The 10750-nt window shown below is 50.7% G+C and overlaps 1 long non-coding RNA gene across 1 annotated transcript; it reads right to left on the bottom strand.

Annotated features, from left to right (window-relative positions):
- Positions 1–4716: 4716 nt before the first annotated feature.
- On the bottom strand, positions 4717–5225 carry LOC119513168. Its single transcript, XR_005212566.1, has 2 exons — positions 5167–5225; positions 4717–5011 (listed from the first exon to the last, which is right to left on the bottom strand). It is a non-coding gene; the product is annotated as an uncharacterized LOC119513168 (long non-coding RNA).
- Positions 5226–10750: the final 5525 nt, after the last annotated feature.

Here is a 10750-nt window from a genome sequence, read left to right as displayed (position 1 = left end):
TCACTTCCAAAATGGCAGCAGTAACTCAAATCCCAGAGGATTACTGAGGGGTACATGGAAGGCTTTCTGGTGACCGAACCAGCTTCGTAAAACAACCACCACCAACCACTTTCCCTTAAATCCTATATAGTTAGAAGATACAATGGAAAAACCATACTACTCACCATAAATGATAGTCCTCCAGGTGCTCAAGTGCTCTTCTCCCTCCCGAGCCCTTGCCACTCAAAGCGTGACCTGCAGACTGGGAGCTGCAGCAACTCTGGGAGCTTGTTAGAAAGGCAGGCCATCAAGCCCTGCTCGAGACCTACTGAACCCAAACCTGAATTTTACAAGATCCTCAGATGATTCTCATGCACATTAGCGTTTGAGAGGCACTGACCCAAGGTCTCCATGGCCACAGGTGTTTGAACCAAGCAGTACCCTGGCTCCACTCTGGCCCTCTTGTGGCTGAGCCCCTTCTAATGAGGCAAGTACACCCGGGGTTATAGGAGGTGCCTGTCTAGAGCCCTCTGCTAGACCAGGAATTCCCTGGCACACTGATCCTGAGCCAGACCACACCTGGGTGTGAGCATACCCCTAGGCCAAGGGGTGGTCAAAGGGGAGCTGTTTGAGAACGGGGGAAGGTGGGGAGTGGACAGAGTATCCACACACATGTGCACAAGCCACGAAGGGGGTCGGTAGGCTGTCTTGCAGCTGTTAAAAACAGGCCTGGAAAAAGGGGTGGTGGCTGGCCCTAAGCTGGGTGTGTAATGTGTGAAACGGGCTCTACTGACAACCATGTTTTCTGGACTTGGATGCTGAATCAGCTGGGATGCTTTAGGCTGTAGGTAACGGAATTTCCAAACAACAGTGACTTAAACAATCAGAACATTTATTATCTCCCATTATAAGAAGTCCAGAAGTAGGCAATTGGTGGAGAGGTGGAGGGGGGCAAATTTTAATAAGTTTGATGTCAGGACTCTGAATACATCTTTTCTTTCTTATTCTTGGCTTTCTTTTCAGTTGCCACTGCTCCAAACCATCATGTCCTCACAAGGAAACATCCACTCCAGGAATATACCAACCTGATTCCTCCCTCATGTTCTTTTTCCTATGGAAGAAAATCTTTCCCAGGGGTGCCAGCAGGCTCCCAGATCCTCAAGTGTCATTGGCCAGAATTGAGTCACATGTCTACCCCAAACCAATCACTGACAAAAGGGCATGGGTGTGCCCCTTCTAGGCTTAAACCAATCATAATTCAGCTCCTCGTGCTGGAAGGCCGAGGGCCCTACCTGGGGCTAGATGCTGCCCCGCCCACACCTGCACACGTGGACAGAACCCGGAAATGGCTGTTGGGAGTGTTTGCCTCTATCTGCAGAGAACAACAGACTGCATTGAGAAGGGGAAAGCAGAGGACGAATAGAGAAAAGAGATTCAGAGCAATTCGGTCAGGATTCCAGTTCCCCTTCTCGGTCTGTCTTGGGGCCTTGACCATTTCTCTGCTCTTGGCTTGTGTGTGACACCCTCGTTGAACGAATCATCTTTTTTGCATTACCTAAATCCAGAGATTTCCCAGAGTCCTTCTAATAGAGGACTCTAGCGGGATTTGAACCCAGTCGAAGAGGACAAGGGGCACACCTTCCACCGCCTCATCCACCTACTTACCTAAGACTTTTCTCCAAAAGCAATTTGGAAGGCTTACACACTCATCAAAGACCAGTTTTATCTACTTTGAACCAAAGTCCTTTTTCAGAAGAGAGTCTTGTATACATTCCAATCACAGAAGCTTCATTTGCATGGTTAGAGAGTCACCATGGGAAGTCCCCTAAAATTAAGGCACCATCTTTAAAATTTCAGGGGAAAAGTCAGGCTTTTTTTTTTTTTTTTTTTTTTAATTATTAAGTTTTTGGAAAATGTGACTATTAAGTAAGACTTTTCTGTTCCATCTGTGAGTCTTCGATGCATCAGCTGCGCCAGATCAGTTGGGCTGCCCGACTTTCTTGACGTTGATATTCTTCATATTCAGAACCTCTCACCAGTTGCACGCCCTCATCTAATCCAACCCTCCCTGTCCCCCAGGAATTGAACCTTTTCAGAGCTGGGGCAGCCCACCTTTTCTGGCGTCTGTGACCCCACCACACCCCGTTCATCACCCCAACCAGGCGGCAAATGTTTGCATTTGTTTTTGCTCCAGGGTTTACAATTATAGCATGACATTGGCTCCTTTCTTCCAAAGTTGGAAAGCTTGTGTGATCTGGTGACAACTCCTAATTAGATATTTTTCAATGTCATTTATTTGTTGTTTTTCTTTAATTAAAAAAAAAATACACTTCGTGGAGTTAGAAAACCCAAGCAGTACAGAAATGTATTAAAAGAAAAGCATGCAGTGCCTAATACTTAGAGCAGTGAGTGAGGCTCTTTTTCCCAGCTTCGAGCCTCTGTGTAAACATTGCCCTGCCCGGCCACTCAGGCGGCGACAATGGACAAAGGCTCTCTGCAGTCCCTGCCCTAAACTGGGGGTGATTATGAATATAAACGAAGACAAAGCCAATTGAGTTTCTGAGTGGATTTTTAGAACTCATAACAGAAGCAACATTCTGAAAGCCAAAGTGATTCTCGTGTGCAGGAGCCAGACTGTGGGAGACAGCAAAGATTTTTTGAATTCCAAAAGCTTGACTTTCAAATGTCAAGAGCCAAAGCCTGAGCTCATAGGGTTTACTGCATAAACCAGACTCCAGAGAAGAGACAGTGATGAAAGTGCTGGCTTCTGTGCCTTTGCAGAAGGAGATGGGGTTCCCTGGGGAAAGGAGGGGAATTGGAGAGAAAGAGGGGAGTTAGAGAATGGGCCATTGGTGCGGTCCCTGTAACAGGCATTAGAGCCCCGACCATTGCTGGGACAGAGTTTTGGAAAGGACCCTGGGTTGGGAGATAGCAAAGCAAATGGGATCTGCTTCTCCAGTGAGGGGCTGGCCAAACACCTCAAGGAGAAGTCCTTGCACCAGCAAGCTCGACTGACAGAAGATAGAAATGGCAGCTGGTTGTGTAAGTAAAGGGGCCCTAAGACAAACCCTGAATCTCCTGTCACCCCCAAAGATCGACAGATTTATCTAAAGATTCTGTGTCCCTTAGAGGAATGTCCAAGAGGCTAAGAGTGAGCCAGTAGACTCAAAGACACCTGGTATTTGGGGCAGGGAGAATGCAGGGTCATCTGTGGAGACCAGAAGGGGTACAGACGCCTCGGTGGGAAAGAGGGAGAAACAGCAGCAGACACCTGCAAGGAAAATGTGAAAGCCCTGCTTCAAAAAGAGATCACCCCCAAGTTGAACGGGGAGGAGAAAGGGGAAGAGAGAATCCAGAAGTGGCCACGCCCCCAAAGGACAGAAATCCAGAAGTGACACTGGGATCATTCAGAATTGGCAAGATGGTTTTCTGTCGTTACAGATCATTAGTGCTACAGAGCATTTCCAAGGATCGATTATGGAGAAATAAAGTAAAATTCCAGTTTAGAGATCTGACTCCGGTGACTTTGAAACACCATGTCTGCTTTTGGGGAGCCTCCTTCTCTCCACCCTCCACCCTGTGCCAGGAACTGAGACTGTATCAGAGAAGGAAGGAGCTGGTGGGGTACCTGCTCCTGGGGCTCCATCCATCATGTGGGAGAAGCATTCGGACTAGTAACTGCAAATGGGTAGCAGCTCAAAGGAGGAAGCACAGAGTCACTGAGGAACTTAGAATTGGAAGAAGTTCCTTCTTCTACAGGGGATAGCGCAGCCTACCTTGAAGAAGGGAAGTTTAAACTGAGATCTGAAGGATGAGTAGAATTTAAGCCAAGTGAGGAGAAGGGGACAAAGAAGAGAGATCCAGCCAGATACAAGAGAGAGGGCACTGGCGTACATTCATCTGCAGTTTTGGGAGGAGAAAACTGAAGCTCAGAGAGGCAAGGCAACCTGCCATACGTCACACAGCATTCTGGACCAGGTCTTTCTGACTGCGTACCCCAAGCTATATTCGCTGGAACCTACCACCCACTTATAAAGAACCCATGAGAGGTGAGCAGGCAACATCTGGGGAGTCTATTCCCTGCGGTTACCTGGTGGCTTCAGGTCTTAAAGGGGAAAGTTTCCTGGATTTCTTCCTCTTTACAGACGCTCACCCTAACCCCAACCACAACCGCAATGCAGGAGGAAGTTTCTCTGTTGTCTCCTTTGGATTCTGTGGGGGGGACCCTTGACAGACCGGGGACACCTGAGGACTCACAGACTTTGTGCCCTCGGCTGCACTGGGTTGCAGCATTTGGTGCCCACAGAACCCCTGGGTGTTGCCTCTCCTTTTAAAATCCCTCGCACACTGGGCAGTGCCCTCCAGCTGCCCATCCGGGCTGGAGCCCCTCTGAGAACTTCCCACCGAGACCCCACTCTGCTCCAGCCTGATGACCTTCACGTGATGCCGGGGGGCAGGGAGGGGTGTTGCCTCCCAGAAGCTGAATCTTTTCTTTCCCAGACCTTCCTTCTGACCATCACTCCTTGTATTTCTTACCAACACCCTCCTGCGGGGCAGGCGGTGTCCTGGGTGCAGGTGATAGATACATCAACAAAAGAGCCCTCCCCTCCCCTTCATCAGTTCCCTCAGCTGAGCTGGTTCTTTGCAGCTTTGAGGACTCTCCTGAGATCTTTCTGGAAATTCCCACCAACCTGTGATTCTCAGAGAGGTGAAAGAATTGCCAAGAAACACGGGGACTAAGTGCAGAGAACCAGATTTAAATGCGGATTTGTGTGAATCAGACTTCTTTTCCAACTTATATAGGGCCCACCAAGGCTGCACGTGACTTCTCAACCCTGCTAATTTGAGGTTCACGATTGTGGTGCAACCTGGACAGGTGGAGGGCTGAGGTGCCACGGTGGGGGCAGGGGCTATCATGGCAGGAAAGGGGGAAATTGTGTCCTCCTCACCGCTGCCCGAGGGCAGCCAAGTCACAAGCCAGGGAACGCAGGACTTTCGCCAGCTGCCAGACTTGCAGAGTCAGTGGCCTAACCTGTGGAAACGAGCAGACGAGCAGATGGGCAGTGGGTCAGCGAGGGTTCCAGGAGCTCACATCCCCTCACCCTTCCAGAAGTACTCTGGCTTTGCCCTGGGAGCTCTCATGCCCTCCCACGCCTTCCAGGGTAGGGAGCAAGGGTGGTATCTAACCTGCCTCGAGTTCCTTCTGTTTTTTTTTTGTTTTTTTTCTTCTGGCTTCTTCTCCAGTGCCAGCACCTTATAGCTCACATTTCGGGCCGCCGGAGAGGAGGGCTCACCATTCACAAGGTGGCCTGCTCCCACTTTTGGCCTCAGGGCCCCCACCCTTCCACACAGTCTCTGGGGAGGGCCTCTCGCCCACTTGCAGCTCCTGATCAGGTTCCTGCTCCTTGGTTTCCAGAGTAGTTATTTTTTCCAGCAAGCTTCCACCTGGAGGACAGGGGAATGCAGTCTCCAAGAGTCGGTTCCCTCCTGCTCCGCGACCCAGCCTCTCCCAGGCCCAGAGCTCAGCTCCTCCCAGCCAGGCAGGGGAGGTCACTGCCTGGACCTCAGCCACTGCGCTTGATGGGAAGTTGCTGAAACATTTTTTCAGAGTCAACAGGACCCTCTGAAGTTGGGAGCCTAATCAGGTGGGGATGGTGTATGGGACAGTCCAAGCTAATATATGCAGAGTCCTCACTGTGCCAGACCCTGAGCAAGGCACTTGGCATGTGGTATCTCTTTAAATCCTCAGAGAGCCCCAATGCGGAAGCCTCGGCATCCAGTGTTGCAGAGGAGGAAGCTAGGACTCAGGAGCTGAAAGAATTTGTCCACAATTGCACAACTAGCAGGCAAGAAGCCAAATTTCAAGACGCCAATGTGTCTCATTCCAGAACCTCCCAACTGCCATCCTCATTGGTTCATCACTGTCCCCCAACCACTGCCTCCCCACTGCCCCCCACTGCCATATCACATTCCCATCATTGCCCAATTACTCCCAAACTCTGCCCTCATGTCTGCCCCATCAGTGCCAGACAACTCTCCCAAAATGCCCTCATCACTACCCCAAACCCTGTACTATAACTGCCCCACCGTTACCCCAATACTTTCCCCAAATTTCTCTCTCGTCTCAACACTTTGCCTCCCAAGTGTCCACCATTAACCCAGTGAATCCGATCACTGCCCTCCTGGGTGCCATCCTCCTTTGCCCCAATTTCAGGCCTCATGAGTGTCTCTACTGCCATGACTCCATCATCACTGCACCCCATATTGCTCCCATCCCTGCCACCCTGTGCCCCCTTCTGCCCACTTTAGGATCTGGTCATACGGCCAGCAGCAGGAGGCCGAGGCCCAGAGTGGGCAGGAGGAGGTGGGTCCAGGGCAGAGATGCTGCAGAAGGGACCCAGGGGAAGGTGGCCCTGCAAAAGAGGGGGTCCAGGAGACGGGGGTCATTGGGGGATGGGCCCTACAGGGAGAAGGCTGATGGCCCAGGTAAGGCAGAAGGGAGGACTGGATGAGGGGGATTGAAGGGTGGGGGGTATCTTTGACCTTCCCCTTCATGCACCAGCTCAGTCACATGCCCCCCCACCCCACCCCAGGAAACACATGTACCTGCAGGCACACACAGGCAGGGGGCGGTGGTGATATGTTAGGGAGACACAGAGAGAGCTGGGGGCACACCAGACCCTTATCAGGCTCTCACTTATCTGCAAAAAGCAGGTTACAGCCCCTGTCCCTGTCTGTGAGGCCATAAACCAGAGAAGCCACAACTTCCTAGATGAGGCAGAAAACCAGTCCCTGCAGGCGCATCTTAAACCGTATGCGCACATTCCTAAGCACGGCTCCTTTCTGTACTAAGCCACTCCTGCTCCATATCAGTAACTTCGGAGACATGTTACCAGTCTTGCCAATCCCGGCTTGGCTTGGTGCCTTCCTTGTTCTTGCCCATATAACACCCCGCCCCCCCATGACCTCCCTCCTGGGTGGCTCGGAGCGCTGCTCCCAACCTCCTGCAGCCGTCCAGGACCAGTTCCTGGTTTGCAGGTTCCCTAAGGAGCTGTCCTGTTTCGCTGTACCGAGCGGCCTGCTTCCTTTTGCGATCTTAACTGCACCTAACTTTGGAGGAACCTATTCTGCAGCCTCATGGCCAGACACTGTCCCTCTGAGGACCCCGACTTTGGTTCAGGCTGGGCCCACCAGCGGCCCGGCTCTGACCCCCTCAGAGAGGGGGAGCCCCATGGGCACGTATTTGAGTCACAGAAACAAGCAAAATTGGGACCCCCCAGTGTACAGCACGACGGAGCCGGGTCAGCAGAAACCCGTCGCAGCGTATCGAGCTGTTCTGTCCTTACACCCGGGCAACGGGACCCCTGGGCTACCCCCTTTAGAGGCCCTCGCCCACTTTCCTCCGACTCCTGTCCCTCCCCCGAGGAGGAGTCCGCAGGGCCGAGGGGGCGTGTCCACACGAAGCCACGCCCCCATCCCGGGCACCTCTCCCCTGGGCTGCTGGGGCGCTCCCCGGGACCCGGGGGCACAGCGAGGAGGGGGTGGAGGCTGAGACCCGGCCTCCTCACGGGGCACCCGGCTCCACAGGGCAGGGGAGGGGAGCCAGGGCTCCAGAGGCGCCAGCTCAGGCCCCTGCGGTGATAGGATGGGCCTGTCGCCAGTGTCTTCCTCTTGTCTTCTTACCTTCTGTAAACCCCCGTTTGTTCTCCCTGTCCCAGAACTTGAGGTTTTCATAGTTTTTTGAGATACTTGAGCCAAAGCGGTGCCAGAGGCTATTGGAGTTGAGGTGGCGGCTGGGCTGGGGCAGGTGTCGCGTGTGTGTGTGTGTGTGTGTGTGTGTGTGTGTGTGTGTGTGTGTGTGTGTGGTGGGGGAGTGCTAGGACGAAGGCTGGAGGTGGGTCTAGGCTGGTTTGGGGGCAGAAAATGGGGTTCCAGTGGAGACTGAGCCTGGGGTTGTGTGGGGCTAGGCATGAAAATGGGGCTGGGTTTGCAGCTGAAGCTGAAACAGGGTCAGATTTGCGGTGGGACCTGAGGTTGGGATAGGGTTGGAGATGGAGTTAGGATTGAGGTGGACGTAGGCTTAGGTCTAGTGAGACTGCGGGGAGGGCTCTTGTTGGGTCTGGAATGAGTTTGGGTGGGAGGTTGAACATGGCCGCTGAAGCAGGCACTAGTGCTGAGGTGGATTAGAGCTGGGATTTGAGCCGAGGTTGGGCTGAGTTTAGGGCTGAATTTGGAGCTCATTTTGAGATTGAAATTGGGCCTGGGGTTAGAGTTCCGGCTGGGGCTGAGCTTGAAACTGGGGTTGGAGCTGGGGCTTGCAGATTTGGGCCTCTCCATCCCAATCTGGAAGCCGTGGAATGGCAGTGTCCCACACCTCCATTTAGCAACTCTGACTGTGATCTGCACTCCCATTTCTTTTCATTTAAAACACAAAGGCATGCTCGCCTCCTTTCCCTGTTATCCTCTCTGCCTCCCCAGCTCAGCTACCTGCAGAAAGTGGGAGAATGCGATTCCTGGTTTCCTCAGACGGCAGAGTCGCTGAATGGAGGGAGATAATGTCGAGAAGCATCCACAGGAGTGGACTAAGGTCCTTCTGGTGTGAGGGTCCAGAATTCTGTGGCGAGTAAGTTAAAAGTCTTGGAGAAGAGGCAGAGGGCACACGTAAGTGGCAGTTGGGGGGTTAGGGTGGGGGTGGCACTCGGCTTTCTTCCTCAGAGTGTGTTTCTTTTCTTTTCCCTTTTTTACAGCTCCCTGACTTCCTCATTTTTACCACTTGGGAAGGGGAGCCAGACAAGAAGGGCCAGGGTTCTAGTTACTATTTCTTCTCTGTCCCCCACGCTCTCTTTCACTTCCTGTCTCTGAATTCCCAGAATTCTTGATGTCTCCAGATGTTTTTCACCCAGATTCAGGAAACCCATTTCTCTTCTCTTGCACGATCCTGATCTGGGTTCCTAGAGACTGAACAACTGGCCCCAGTTCCAGCAGGCACTCAGCCATCAGGCTGTCCCAGCTCTGGCCTTCTCTCCACTCAGAAATAAAACTCAACCAAGGACTCAAGACCACTCAGGCAGGAGGAAAGATGGTGTTCTAGTTTGTTAATGCTGCTGGAATGCAAAACACCAGAAATGGATCGGCTTTTATAAAGGGGGTTTATTTGGTTACACAGTTACAGTCTTAAGACCATAAAGTGTCCAAGGTAACGCATCAACAATCGGGTACCTTCACTGGAGGATGGTCAGTGGCGTCCAGAAAACCTCTGTTAGGTGGGAAGGCATATGGGTGATGTCACTTCCGGAGTTCTGGTTTCAAAATGGCTTTCTCCCAGGATGTTCCTCTCTAGGCTGCAGCTCCTTTTCAAAATATCACTCTCAGTTGCTCTTGTAGTGTTTGTCCTCTCTTGGCTTCTCCAGAGAAAGAGTCTGCTTTCAATGGCCGTCTTCAAACTGTCTCTCATCTGCAGCTACTCTCTCAGCGTCTGTGCATTCTTCAAAGTGTCCCTCTTGGCTGTAGCAAGCTAGCTCCTTCTGTTTGAGCTTTTATAGGGCCCCAGTGATCTAATCAAGGCCCATGCTGAATGGATGGGGCCACACCTCCACAGAAATTATCTAATCAGAGTTATCACCTACAGTTGGGTGGGTCACATCTCCATGGAAACACTCAAAGAATTACAATCTAATCAACACTAATAGGTCTGCCCACACAAGATTGCATCAAAGATAATGGCATTTAGGGAGACATAATACATTCAAACTGGCACAGATGGTGACACAATTAATAGAACTTCCTGGTTGGAACAGGAGGGGAGAAGCTGGGAAAAGGAGCAAACTTGTATTCAGTACCAAGTCTGTGCTATACAGGTGTACCTTGTTTTATTGCACCTTGCTTTACTGTGCTTCACAGATACTGTTTTTTTTTTTAATAAATTGAAGGTTTGTGGCAACCCTGTGTCAAACAAGTCTATTGATGCCATTTTTCCAACAGCATGTGCTCCCTTCTAGTCTCTGAGTCACACTCTGGTAATTCTCACAATATTTTGTTACTGAGCTGTGATCTTTGATGTCACTATTGTAGTTGTTTTGGGGCACCACTAACTGAGCCCATATGAGAGAGTGAACTCAATTGATAAATGTGGTATGTGTTCTGCCTGCTCCACTGACCAGCTGTTCCCCATCTCTCTCCCTCTCCCTGGGCCTCCTTATTTCCTGAGACACAACAATATTGAAATAAAGCCAATTAATAACCCTACATGAGATATGTTAATGAGGGCGAATTTAAAGGTATGGGAATGGATAGGGGTGATGATTGTTTGTTAATGGGATTATAAATATCAGAGTAGCATTGAAGGTAAACAGGATTAAAAGGGGCTTTTTAAAGGCATGTATCCCACAGATCAGCACCACAAATATAGATAGGTGCTTGCATGATATACTTCTAAGGTATGACACTGGTACAGAGAGTTGACAACAGAGTGGTATATGGGAAAAATCTACCTATTGCATACTAGGGACTATAATTTTAGGAATACCTTACTGAAACCACACAAATATACAAGGGACAAATAATTAAGGGCTGAGAAGAGCTATGGGGTGTTTTGGGTCATGAGAATTGTTTAAAATGAGGTGTGATGAGGAATGTACAATTAAATGATGATAAAGTAGGATATTGATTGATTATTCTGGATATGACATATGTTATGTGAAATTAGGAACCCCCTACTTTATAAGACAAGCCCTCGATCTTGAGGCTTGCTCTTGTGAAACTTATGGCTATA

The sequence above is a fragment of the Choloepus didactylus genome, chromosome 18 (genome assembly GCF_015220235.1).
Source record: "Choloepus didactylus isolate mChoDid1 chromosome 18, mChoDid1.pri, whole genome shotgun sequence".
NCBI classification, from domain to species: domain Eukaryota; kingdom Metazoa; phylum Chordata; class Mammalia; order Pilosa; family Megalonychidae; genus Choloepus; species Choloepus didactylus.
This window is presented reverse-complemented; position numbering and strand designations above follow the sequence as displayed.